The sequence below is a fragment of the Poecilia mexicana genome, unplaced genomic scaffold, assembly GCF_051168715.1.
Source record: "Poecilia mexicana isolate PSO_F unplaced genomic scaffold, ASM5116871v1 scaffold_13, whole genome shotgun sequence".
In the NCBI taxonomy this organism is placed as follows: domain Eukaryota; kingdom Metazoa; phylum Chordata; class Actinopteri; order Cyprinodontiformes; family Poeciliidae; genus Poecilia; species Poecilia mexicana.
Window position 1 is genome coordinate 821940 of NW_028263382.1, and position 13379 is coordinate 835318.

A 13379-nucleotide genomic window follows, 5' to 3' on the forward strand; every position below is an offset into this window, starting at 1 on the left:
TGGTTACCATGACTACCCGCATTGATCTTACCATTTTAACACTGGCTAGCATGTTGTCAGCGTACTACAACTGTTTATCGCAGTGTGATAAAACAAGTTAATCTACCAAATTGACATTAGTGAATGAGATGCGTCTTAATGACCCATAAGTGTTAAATGCAGTGATGATAATGACAAAATTGACATATTGCTAACTAATGTCCGAGGGCCTTGGACATTAGTTAGCAATATTAAAGCAATTTGTTCAAAGTAACATCATCAGCTCTCAATGAAATATGTCGAGTCCCTCTAAATAAGAAAAAGCATATACATGGTGAGCAATAAGCCTCCCTGGCAAGCAGGGGAGCCGCCAGGAATCGTGGGCCCCCTGACAAAAAATTTGTTTGGGCCGCTGCTGTTGCAATTTTTTGAGTCTATTTGACCCATAAAAAGCATCACAATTTTAAAGGCTTGCATATGCCTTGCTTTCTTTGGTTCAATACTGATAATTAGCACAATATTTACTGCTCATGAATTTAACATCCAGTATGCAAGTAGGTTGCTTAAATTTTTTCTGTTTTAGATTACTGAAATGTCTCTCTCCACAAGCAGTCAAAAGCAACGTACAACTACGCATGAAGCAATCCAGACTTCTCAAAAATGCTGTGTAGTTGCATTTCATTCAAGCTGCAGTACATAACTTTAATAAAAAAAATGTTTTCTCCATATTTGTTAAACCTGTTACAATGTCGTAGCAGTTTGTTATGAATAGAATAGAATAGAATAGAAGTACTTTATTCATCCCAACAGGGAAATTACTGTGCAGTTGCAGCATACACATACACACAGATCAAATTACAATATGAAAAATAAAATAAAATAAGATAAATGCATAAAATGTAAGATTCTGTACAGTATGAACAGTGAAAATTAATAATCTGTACAGTCTGTACAAAAGTGCTTTGTAAACAATCTGTACAATATCGATTAATGAGCAGATATGTACAAAGGTAACTTAACGTTTATTATATAAAGTGATAGCCTGTGGCAGGAAAGATTTCCTGTATCTGTCCCTTCGACAACGGAGCTGAAGCAGTCTGTGTGAGAAAGTGCTCCTCTGTCTGTCAACTGTGTGATGGAGAGGGTGCAGCTTGTTGGCCATAATAGACAACAGCTTCTTCAATGTTCTCCTCTCCACCACATTTTCCAGGGTCTCCAATTGCAGACCCATTACAGAGCCAGCTTTCCTGATGACCCCATTCAGTCTTTTAGAGTCGCTGGCTCTGATGCTGCTACCCCAACACACAACAGCAAAGAAAATGGCACCAGCAACAATGCTGTTGTATAACATCTCCAACATCTTGCTGCACACATTAAAGGATCTAAGCTTCCTTGGGAAATAGAGTCTGCTCATCCCCTTCTTGTACACAGCATCAGTATTGGATGTCCAGTCCAGTCTGTTGCCGATCACCACTCCCAAATATTTATAGTCCTCCACCTCCTCCACCACCTCTCCCTTAATCCTCAGTGGCTGTGAAGGCGTCTTCCTCCTCCTGAAGTCGATCACCATCTCTCTGGTCTTACTGATGTTAAGCTTCAGGTGATTCCTTTCAGACCACTCCACAAAGTCGTCCACCAGTGTCCTGTACTCCCCCTCCTCTCCACCTCTCACACACCCGACAATCGCCGAGTCATCAGAAAACTTCTGTAGATGACATGACTCAGAATTGTACTGAAAATCAGTGGTGTACAGAGTAAAGAGAAAAGGAGAGAGCACAGTTCCCTGCGGAGCTCCGACATCACTGACCACCCCACCAGACAAGACACTGCCCACACGGACAAACTGTGGCCTGCCAGTCAGGTAGTCAATAACCCAGGAGATCACAGAGTCGCCAACACCCATCCCCCGCAGCTTCTCACCCAATAGCAGAGGCTGGACAGTGTTGAAGGCACTCGAGAAATCAAAAAATGTGATTCTCACCGTGTCTCCTCCACCATCCAGGTTGCATATGGGCTCGTTGCAGCAGGAAGATGACAGCATCATCAACTCCTAAGTGCGGCTGGTAGGCAAATTGTAAAGGGTCCAAAAACGTCATCACCCCAGGCCTCAGCTTGGCAAGGATCAGTCTCTCCATAACCTTCATCACATGAGATGTGAGAGCAACAGGTCTATAGTCCTCTGGGTCTGATGGTCTCGCCTTCTTGGGCACAGGAACTATGTGTGACGTCTTCCACAGCAACGGGACCCTCTGCATTCTCAAGCTCAGGTTGTACAGATGTACCAGTACAGGAGACAGCTGACTGGCGCAGGTCCTCAAGACCCTTGGTGTAGTGCCGTCCGGGCCTGCCGCCTTCCCCTGGTGAAGTCTTTCAAGCTGCCTCTTAACCTGGCCAGCGGTCACCAGTAGCTGAGGGTTGGTGTTATTATCTGTGGAGAAGGAGGGGGAGGAGGTGAGAGAGTAGGAGGAGGGAGGGGGCGGGCAGATGGAGGGGGGTCGTGCAGGAGAAAGCTGAAAGGTGTGTGGAGCAACTTGAGACGATGTGGATGTGTGGGGAGATGGAGGCAACAGGGGAGTAGCCGTTGGTGAGCTAAACCTGTTAAAAAACTGGTTAAACTGGTTTGCCCTCTCCAGACTCCCTGCTGTCAGTGTGTCCTTCCCCTTCGACCCAATGATGAGTTTTAAACCCGTCCACACATCTTTCACACAGTTCTGATCGAGTTTGGACTCAAGCTTCCTCTTGTAGTTGTCCCTGCATTTCCTCAGTGTCTCCTTGAGTTCACGCTGCACTCTCCTCTGCTCCTCTCTGTCTCCAACCCTGAAAGCCATCTTCTTTTTATTTAGAAGTGCCTTCAGATCACTTGTAATCCAAGGTTTGTTGTTAGGGAAGCAGCGTACGGTCCGGGTACACGTGACAGTGTCCTCACAGAACCTAATGTAGTCTGTAATGCAGTTGGTCCTCCCCATGAGGCTCACAGAGTGCCTCCCAGTTCGTCGACCCAAAGCAGTCCTGCAGTGCCTCAGCAGCTTCCGGCGACCACCTCCTCATCGTCCTGGTGTGCACGGGTTGCCTCCTCAGTAGAGGAACATACCTGGGAGACAGTCTGACCAAGTTATGGTCTGACCGTCCAAGGGGGGGAAGGGCTGAGGCGCTATGCATCCTTAGCATTAGCATATAGGAGATCCAGTGTTTTATTATCCCGGGTGAGACAGTCCACATACTGCTGAAAGTTGTTAAAGGTTTTGTCCAGTGGGGCATGGTTAAAGTCACCAGTGATGGCCAAAAAAGCGTCCGGGTGTTGAGTTTGAAGTTTTGCCACGGTCGAGTTGATGACATCACCAGCTGCCGCTGCAACAGCTGATGGGGGAATGTAAACCACGACCACTATGACTGACGTAAACTCCCTTGGCAGATAATACGGACGTAGTCCCACAGTCAGAAGTTCAATGTCCGGGGTACAGATCTTCTCCTTCACGTTAATATGGCCGGGATTGCACCACCTCTGACTCACATAGAGAGCAATCCCGCCACCCTTACTCTTCCCACTCTTGGAGAAGTCTCTGTCCTCCCGCACCAGAGAATATCCAGGAATTTCCACGGTGTTATCTGGAACGAGCGCGTGCAGCCATGTTTCCGTGAAACAGAAAATGCTACACACCCTATAGTCCTCCTGGGTCCTCACTAGCGCCGCCAGTTCATCCGCCTTATTTGCCAAGGATCTCACGTTTCCCATTATAATAGCAGGTACTGCTGGTTTGTGCCGTCTCCTCTTCTCCCTCTGTTTGACTCCAGAACTGCAGCCACGTCGTCTCCTCTGTATCTCGTCCGGGACAACAGGCCTGACTCCAGGCAACAGCACAGGTCCACACAGCGCAATCAGTTGTTCGCGCGTGTAAACAATGCCGCTACTCCTTCCAACCATGTCCTCAGTTACAAGGTAGAAAAGTAAAAAGTTGCAACATGAGACAGATAATCTGTGAAAACAATCAGTCTCCTCCATCTCCTTCCTGAATTACTATTACTGGTTAAAGCAATGCACCGTTCTGACCAAAAACAACCAATCAGAACCAGTAGGACGCTCTTAGCACTGTCAATTAGCCTCATTCACTCACTGCTAAATGTGCTAATAGTGGAGAAACAACTTATCATTACAAGAAACCGTTTACTGGTAGCTATGCTAACTAAACTGAGCATTCACAGTTTGAATCTGCACAGCTCTGTGCTATGCTAGCTGCAGTACAGAACAAATCGAGGTGGAGGAAGAATGAGCAACACCACATGAGATTATGATTGACAGCACTAAAACTCTCCTGCCACTGACTGGTTGTTTCTAGCACTGGGAGAAAGCAGAGGAAATAGATTTTTCACAGATTACCTCTCATACCATACTGTCACAACATAATGACAGTTTTAACAAATATGTGAAAAAAAAATTTATATAAAAGTGACATACTGCAGCTTTAATTTCACTCAGGAGAGGATGGGTCAGGAGGGACGTGGATTAGAGCTGCTGCTGACTGACTCATCTGTTAAGTGGTAAAAGGTACAAGTTAAATATAGGAATATGTTGACGAAGTTGGTTTCTAATTCTAGCTTCCGATAGCTAAGGGCGATTCCACCTAATTTTTCACTACCTTCCGCATCTTTAATCAACTCTAGTTTAAAAACTACTACACCTAGACACTTGAAACCTGGACTAGATTATTCTCCTCTTCAAGCTAGATATTTAAAACCATGTTTGGGATTTGTGAAAGGTTTTTCTGATTTGTGAAAACTCAATAAATTTCAATTTTCACTATTTTTTTGCATCTGGATCACACTAGAACTGCTCTAATTAAAAAACTACTACACCTAGACTCTTCAAAACTGGACTGAATTATTCTGCTCTAATAGCAGAATATTTAGAATAGACCTTACCAGGGAGGCTTAAGAGTGTGACCCCCAGGTAATTGGAGCACACCCTCCGGTCCCCCTTTTTGAACAGGGAGACCATCAGTTTGCCAATCCAGGGGAACTGCCCACGATGTCCATGCCATATTGCAGAGTCGCGTGAGCCAACACAACCCTACAACATCCAGAGCCTTAAGGAACTCCGAGCGGATCTCATCCACCCCCGGGGCCCTGCCACCGAGGAGCTTTGTGACTACCTCGGCGACCTCGTCCCCAGAGATTGGAGAGCCCAACCCAGAGGCCCCAGGCTCAGCTTCCTCAACAGAAGGCATGTTGGTGGGATTGAGGAGGTCTTCAAAGTATTCTGCCCACCGGCCCACAACGTCCCGAGTTGATGTCAGCAGCACACCATCCCCACTATAAACAGTGTTGGTGCTGCACTGCTTCCCCCTCCTAAGACGCCGGATGGTGGACCAGAATCGCCTCGAAGCCGTGTGGAAGTCTTTCTCCATGGCCTCTCCAAACTCCTCCCACGCCCGAGTTTTTGCCTCAGCAACCACCCGAGCCGCATGCCGCTTCGCCCGCCGGTACCCATCAGCTGCTTCTGGAGTCCCACAGGCCAAATAGGCCCGATAGGACTCCTTCAGCTTGACAGCATCCCTCACCGAAGGTGTCCACCAACGGGTTCGAGGGTTGCCGCTGCGACAGGCACCAACAACCTTGCAGCCGCAGCTCCAATAAGCCTCGGCAATGGAGGCACGGAACATAGTCCACTCAGACTCAATGCCTCCCACCTCTCCTGGAACTTGTTCGAAGTTCTGCTGGAGATGGGAGTTAAAGCTCTGTCTCACAGGGGACTCCGCCAGACGTTCCCAGCAGACCCTCACTACACGTTTGGGCCTGCAGTTGATGGGTACCGGCTTCCTCCTCCACCACCGGAGCCAACTCCCCACCAGGTAGTGGTGAGTGGACAGCTCTGCACCTCTCTTCACCCGAGTGTCCAAGATATACGGCCGCAGATCCAATGAAACAATGACAAAATCGATCGTTGAACTGCGGCCTAGGGTGTCCTGGTGCCAAGTGCACATATGGACCTTTATGCCTGAACATGGTGTTAGTGATGGACAATCCGTGACGAGCACAGAAGTCCAACAACAGAACACCACTCGATTTCAGATCGGGGGGGCCATTCCTCCCAACCACACCCCTCCAGGTCTCACTGTCATTGCCCCACGTGAACTCCAGATCCAAAGTTATTTTTCTTCATAAGGGGTCTTCAGGTTGCGCTTTGTCTAGTTCCTCACCTAGGAGACCCCTAGGTAGGGTCTGCCTTGGGTGACCCTACCAGGGGCATAAAGCCCCAGACAGCATACCTCTTAGGATCATTGCGACACTCAAACCCCTCCACCATGATAAGGTGGCAGCCCAAGGAGACCTGGAACAGTCTGGTGTAATTGTTTCAACAAGTACCATACGCCGCACACTAAACATCCACTTTATGGGTGGAAGCCAAGGAAGACCGAAAGAGAACCTGAACAAATCTCAAGCCTTCTGGAACAATGTTTTATGGACAGATGAAACAAAAGTGAAACAGTTTAATAATTCCCACAAACAGTATGTTTACAGGCGGTGCAATGAAGCCTTTAAGGAAATGAACACCACACCAACAGTCAAGAATAGTGGAGGATCCATAATGTTGTGGGGCTGCTTTGCAGCATCTGGTACTGGAGGCCTTGACCGTATCACAAGGATCATGAAATTCAGAAGATTATCAAGCAATCCAAGAGCAAAATTTCTTGCCCAGTGTAAGGAAACTTGGTCTGAAGCAAAGATCCTGGGTCCTCCAGCAAGATAAAGACCGAAAGCACACCTCCAAAAGCAAGCAAAAATGGTTAAAAGGGAAAAAAATGGACCGTTTAAAAATGAGCCCTGAGGCCAGCAATGAGTCCTAGCAATAAAACTAGCAAAAGGTGCAGGTGTGTGTCTGTGTCTGGTCTGAATTATTGGTAAAAAATGTTTGTTCTTTAAGTGTAGTTACTCAGTAGGTAAAGAATCCAGAAATATTACTCAAGTGAGAGTAACTATGCTTCACAGTAAAATAACCCAAGAAAAAGTAAGGTCAGCATAGTAAAAGTAGTGGTTTAAGTAATTTTTTTCCAAAAAGTTACTCATGTAAATGTAACTAAGTAAATGTAACTAGTTAATACCCACATCTGCTCGTGACTAGTTTTGTTGAAGAATGAGATGTTGTGAGGTGCTTCTTGAGATTCAAGTTTCTTATAACCGAATCAAGAATGACGAGTAATTGCATAAATTACTCGTCACATTTGGATTTGTGTCTTTTACCTCAAACAAAAGTGACATCTGTACCTTCAGTGCTACTTTAGACTATCTGGGCTCCCACACTCCACAACTGTGACATTTTCGTGCTCTTCTCTGTTTCTGTATGAACACCTGCACAAACCTGCCTCTGATTGGCTTGTAACGACTACTTCCTCAACCAATCAGCAGCACCCTTATTGCTCCTGGTCAGATCTGCTTCAACCTTCTGGGTACTGAATTAAAATAACATATTGCTTTTTATTGTCAGGATCGGCTTTGTGACGATGGAAGAAGTATTTTATTGAATTTCTTGTAACTTAAAAAATAACAGTTAATAGTACTGTTATTTATTTTAATGCTATTATTCCCATTACTGTCTGTCGATGTCAATCCCAACATTGGGGCTGGATATTAGCACCCACCACTTTCCAAATGCAGGTACATTAGTGAAGATGCCAGTAAAGTCACAGTGCCAGCTTTGGAGTTCAAACAAGAAGACAACATTTAAGTTTTATGGCTGACCTGTTGTGGGAAGCATCGTCACTGAGGCGTCATTAAACTCTATAAATGCCATTATTAATAGAAAAGAGACAATATTTTCCTTCATTTCCTGAACAATTTTCTCTTCTCATACTTATCCAAATCTGGAAAATTCTGTAATGTTCTTAACTTTTCCATTTAGCGGGAAGCTTTACTGTACCGCTCAGTAAAATCAAAACAAAGGTTTTTCATGAATGAACCAGCTGTCACTTAAACTGGTGATCCAATTTTTTAACTGCTCATGTTTTAGAGAAAAAAACAACAACAACAAAACAACACTTTTTCTACAATAAAGAAAGCCTGTGTTTGGCAAAATCTAGGTTTTCAATAAAACAAAATATGGGAAAAAGTGGAAGCTTTTTGGTAGTTTTAATTTAACTTGAATCTAAAGTTGTAGATATATTTACATTGGAACCAACCAAGAGAAAAGGCAATCAGAACATCTCTGCTCCCTGTAGTATAGCGGAGGGTTTGTTACAGCTTCCTCCATTTTTTGTGGTCAGACATTTTCTCTAAAACAGTGGTTCCCAAACTTTTTCTTCTGCGCCCCCCCCCAGTGGTTTCCAAACATATTCTGTGCCCCCCCCCCCCCCCTATTGATTACAAATGGCTGTCTGGTTGAAACGACGCGTGTGACGGGAGGAGGGGGGGGGGGGGCATCAACTTTTTGGGGGGCAAAATGAATGTACGTAGCTGAAAATAGACACCAACATCGGTAGCCTACAAGGTACTTGTTAAGCTTAAGGTTCTGTATTGATATTAGCTAGTCATCTTTTAGTTAACATTACCTGCATCCAACAGCTTTACTCAACTCAGTCGGTTAGTTTGGAGGGAAAAACTGTGAAAAGTTCTTTGCGTTTTGCTGGTTTGCTGCCGTGATTCTAACACAAACCTACGTAGCTCCGCCCAGCAGCAGCAGGTCTCCTTCACAGGTGTAAACCCAGTGCGAGCGCTCATGTTGCGTTTAAAGGCGGCTCGGAAAAACAGGTTACAACATGTTAACAACGGATTAAACAGTTTTAACTGCTGATAAAAGTGACAGAGGACACAAATATGGGAAGTGTGGAAGCCTCTACTGTATCAAATTGACATAGGAATAACAGAGAGTTGGCCATTCTAAGGTAAAAACCCAGCGCATACAGAGTTCATGTTTTGTTTTGTTTTTCATCCAGACGGCTTCCCGCGCCCCCCCTGCAATGACACGGCACCCCCCCTAGGGGGCGCGCCCCACAGTTTGGGAACCTCTGCTCTAAAATGTAAACTAAAGAAACAAAAGATTCCTCCTGCTTCTTTAAATTCCACATACTTTCCATTGAAGTCACCGCTAAGAAAAATTCCATTAAGTTGAGTGTTTCTTTAATTTCTGGAGTGTTCAACCTTCTCCTCTAGGACTCCTCCAAACAAATGGAAAAGCAATCAAAACCCCAGTAAGAGAGTTATTATTCCTCATCAGGATGGCTCTACCATAATGGAAAAAATTAACCTAACCGTAGCTGGGTAGCAGATACCAAAACCACCACTTTAAGGGCATGCAACTGTAAAATCAGATGTAAGGATTCCTCTTCAGTACAAAAAAAACAAAGAATAGACCACTGTTGTGTGGCAAAAAGTCCTTCCCCCACAGTTAATACTCTGCTGTGGCTTATTAAGCTCTACTGAGAGCTGAGAATCTGGCCCTTAGATGTTTTACTCCTCTCTCATGATTTAAAATTGTCTGTTTCATAAGGCCATTGAGAGACTGTGCTGCTTCTATTGGGAGTAAGAAAATGCTGTGCAGGAACATCCTTGCTGAATCAAAATGATCTGCAAGGAAGATTTTATCTATTAGAGGAAAAAGCTATTCATATAAACCTGGTCCTATGAAAAAAAGGACTACTGTTCTTGTAAAAATTATCAAACCACTTCAATTGAATCTGATAACATGAAGTAGGTCGGAAGATCTCCAAAAGCAAAACATCATGATGTGATCTAAGGAAATTAATAAACAAATGAGAAAGTCATTGACATGTAGCAGTCATTTCTGTCGTTGCTGTGCCAGTTAGGCTGGTCCCATGAAGGGACGTTGACTGGGGATACATTTAGATGACGTTTAGAATCCACTGTATTTGTCATGCCAGGCCACTATATGGTGCTGTAAGTTTAACATGTCGTAGCAATTCTTAATGCCTCATGGGTCTGTGTTCAGTATCTGCAAAAGTGCTCCTCCATCACCAATAAACCAAGTACTCATGAAACTCATATTTTCTGTATCAGAAGTTATGTTAAATCAAGCAAATTAATGAAGTCGCTATTTTTTTTTTTTTATTTTTTTTATTATCTGCATGTGCATGTGTTGAATAAACCCTACAGCCATGCATTCTGCACATGTGCGCTCTCACACTTGTGGAGTACTTCCAGAAAGGTTTCACTCTGAGACCTGGTTTCCAGAGTGCCAGTGTCAGAGACTCTAATCACTGAAGTGGTGTAACCAAGCGACTGGATTGCAACTAAAATGTTATAGTTTCACTGAAAATCAGCCCTGTGTGAATAGGACCTATAAACACTGCAGGTGATTTAGGTCCTACATCAACTAAGGCAACTAGTTGCTAAAGAACTATTCCATGGAAGAGTTTCCTAGACAAAAGACACAGCTGAACGAAAAGGCAAGCAAAAGATAAAAAAAAAAAAAAAACATCAAAATGATCTCCAAGACTTCGGAAAATATTCTGTGGATTGATGAGACACCTTGACAGAAAGTGTGTATCCTGCTACATCTGCTGTAAAACTAAGATAGCATTTGAGAAAAAGAATATATCCTATCTACATTTTGATGTAGCACCTGGATAACATGTTGTAATGGATGGAATCATCTTCTGATCTCTAGGAGGAAATTCTGAAGTAGAATGTCAGCCAGGTTTGCTTCAGATTATTTGGTTTACACAGCAGGGCAATAATCCAAAGCATAAGGCAAGTTCACTTCTGAATGGCAGCGTTATTACCAGCTCATATGATGAAATCATAAGTAGAAAGAAATTCTCTAGATATAGCTGACATCTGTTCTTAAATACTAAAAAACATTTTACCCATTTTAAAGTGTAGAAACTGAAACTGCCACTAAAACCAGTGTTTTTGAAATCCCCTGATGTGAGTGTATAAGGCCAAGAATTTCCCCTGTTTAGCTTATTGATTTATTTCTCTGAAATAACATAAGGAACATGTAGAGTAATGGAACACCATGACCCTGTAGCTGTGAACTGTGAAACCGGTTCACACAGAACAGACTTTAGCAGCATCCCTGAACTCAATAAGATAAAGTTACAGCGCTGGCTGAACAGAGGATAAACACAGACTTCAAGGTTCACACATTGGGCATGTTTGCTGGGGAAAATGAGTAATGTGGACCATAAAAAACTCCTTGGCTACACAGATAGGAGGACTAAATCCAGATATCTGGAGAGAGTTCTGGAGTTCCTACCTGGGAGTAAAGAAAATCAGCCAAAAATGTTTGGACAGTGCTCTAGTGGGGGAGAGGTAAAACTATGAAAAAAAGTCACTGGGAAGACATTGTGTGTGTGTGTATAGTGAAATTCTGAGTTTCACTTCTTACAGAGCTGATTATCAAAAGTATCTTAAAGGAACAGAGTCCTGCATTTTCCACATTTCCAGTCTATGCAGTGGCTCTAATTCTGCACCATTTTACTAGTAAGACTTTACTGACTGGTGTTGCACTCAATGGAAACAGCAGTCTGTTTTCTTAAAGCTGCAGTATGTAACTTTTATAAAAACTATGCTTTTTTTTTTTTTTTTTTACATATTTGTTACAACTGTCAATGTCAAAACATAGCTCAGTCAGAAACAACCAATCACAAACGGGGAGAAGGTCTTAACACCGTCAACCAATCCCCCTCATCTCTGCTTCACTACAACTAGTTCCCCACACTGGAGCCTACGGTAAATGCTAAGGCTAGTTAGCATGGCCACAGATAACATCAGGTAAACAGTTCTTCTGTTTACAACAACGATAATATGCTTCTTCACCATTAGCCTAATGAGCAGCACATACATGAGCCTGACTGAGCGCAAAGACCCTACCTCTAGCTGTGACTGGATGTGTCTGACCAAGCAGTATATGTCTGTAGATAGTAGTAGGATTACAGAGAAAAGGCAGAGGAGCTTGATTGTTTTTACAGATTATCAAGTTATAGTGACATTATGATGTCAAATTTAGGTTCAGACAAGGTTAGAGATCAACTGGAAGATTTGTGTTGTCTTCCTCTTCCCCACAGAAATACAGAGGTCACTAAAAGTTCACTTAGTTCAAATGCATCAGTGTCTGAGTGAACAGCGTAAAGGAGAGTGATTCATTCATTCACTTTCTGAAGATTGACAACTTTCAGAGAAAGATTCTCTTGAAATAGACAGAAGGCTGACAGTTATTTATATAATTTTTTTTTAATGCCAATGTTACGGTTTCAGGAAAAAGAAATGCCTAATTGAGTCGGGTAATACGCAGCATGAGTCATAAACCACCAAACAGCAGCTTTCATTTCCATTCCAATTTATACTGCTTTACAACTAAAAGACCGACTGCCAAACCAGGATAAAACATCTTTCCACCAAACCGTGCTCTGAAAGCTAAACCCGCCACTGTTAAATATTGAAAAATTGCAGCAAAGTGGGCGGAGCCTAGAGACACGACCAAGTTTGGGGATAAGTGGAGGGGATGAATGGGTCTGTGATCAGGATGAAAAAAGCAGTGCTTTTTTGCTATATTTATCGATTTTTCTGACTCCTCTAGTGACTTTTTTCAAAACTACTGATAAATCTAATGATTCTTATTCTGTGCTGATGTAGACTTTTATGGTGACAGCATTCTACAGCTTGGTTGCAGACAGCCTGTCTGTCCTCAGAGAGCAGCAAGAGCAGCCATTAGCGTCTCTTGCTTCCTCAGCATTACAGTCAGTCTGACACAGTCATCAGTTCAACACCATACCTTCACCAATAGTCAGAGCAGAGCAAACCCATTCCATCACACATTTCTAAAGCTGAATAACACTATCGATCAATGCTCACCAGACGCCATGGCAATGTTCGCTACTCCAACTCCTGACCACTAGGTATGGGACAGGAGGGGAAGGAGAACTGTGCTTCTTTTATCTCAAAACGCGGGTTTGTGGCAAAGTTGTACCAAGCCAAACTGCTACAGCCAAGAAGGGAGAATTCAACTGTTTGAATAAAGAGGTCAATCATGAGATGGTTTTAGGCAAACTAATTGGACAAAACTTAAGGGTCAAAATTTGCACAGAAACATAAATATAGAACCCTCATCAACCTATTAAGACAGTTTACTTTGGATTTTTTATTTTTACCAATGCACTCTTCAAGTTGTTGTATTTCAGAGAGATATCAGCCTTCCCAGTGCCTATCATCTTGTTTTACACCTTGTATCTTCTTCCGACTTTAAATTCAGATCAACTTCCAGAATAGATGATTGAAATAAAAATGAGTTTTTGAAAATATGTTTCTGTCATTTGTTATTTCTTTTTAAGAAAGGAAAATAATTGTTAAAAATCTAAGTAAAACTGGTTAGCAGATTTGGTATGAAAAACATATTATTAGGCTATATCACATAGCCCTAGGTGGTATGCTCAATGTAATAAATAATAGCA

The 13379-nt window shown here is 43.2% G+C and overlaps 1 protein-coding gene and 1 pseudogene across 2 annotated transcripts in view; both read right to left on the bottom strand.

The window, feature by feature from the left end:
• Positions 1-13379, bottom strand: part of tpst1 (tyrosylprotein sulfotransferase 1) — a 127078-nt gene that overhangs the window by 13225 nt on the left and 100474 nt on the right. The window lies entirely within an intron of this gene.
• LOC148155654 (uncharacterized) lies at positions 1839-4545 on the bottom strand (annotated as a pseudogene).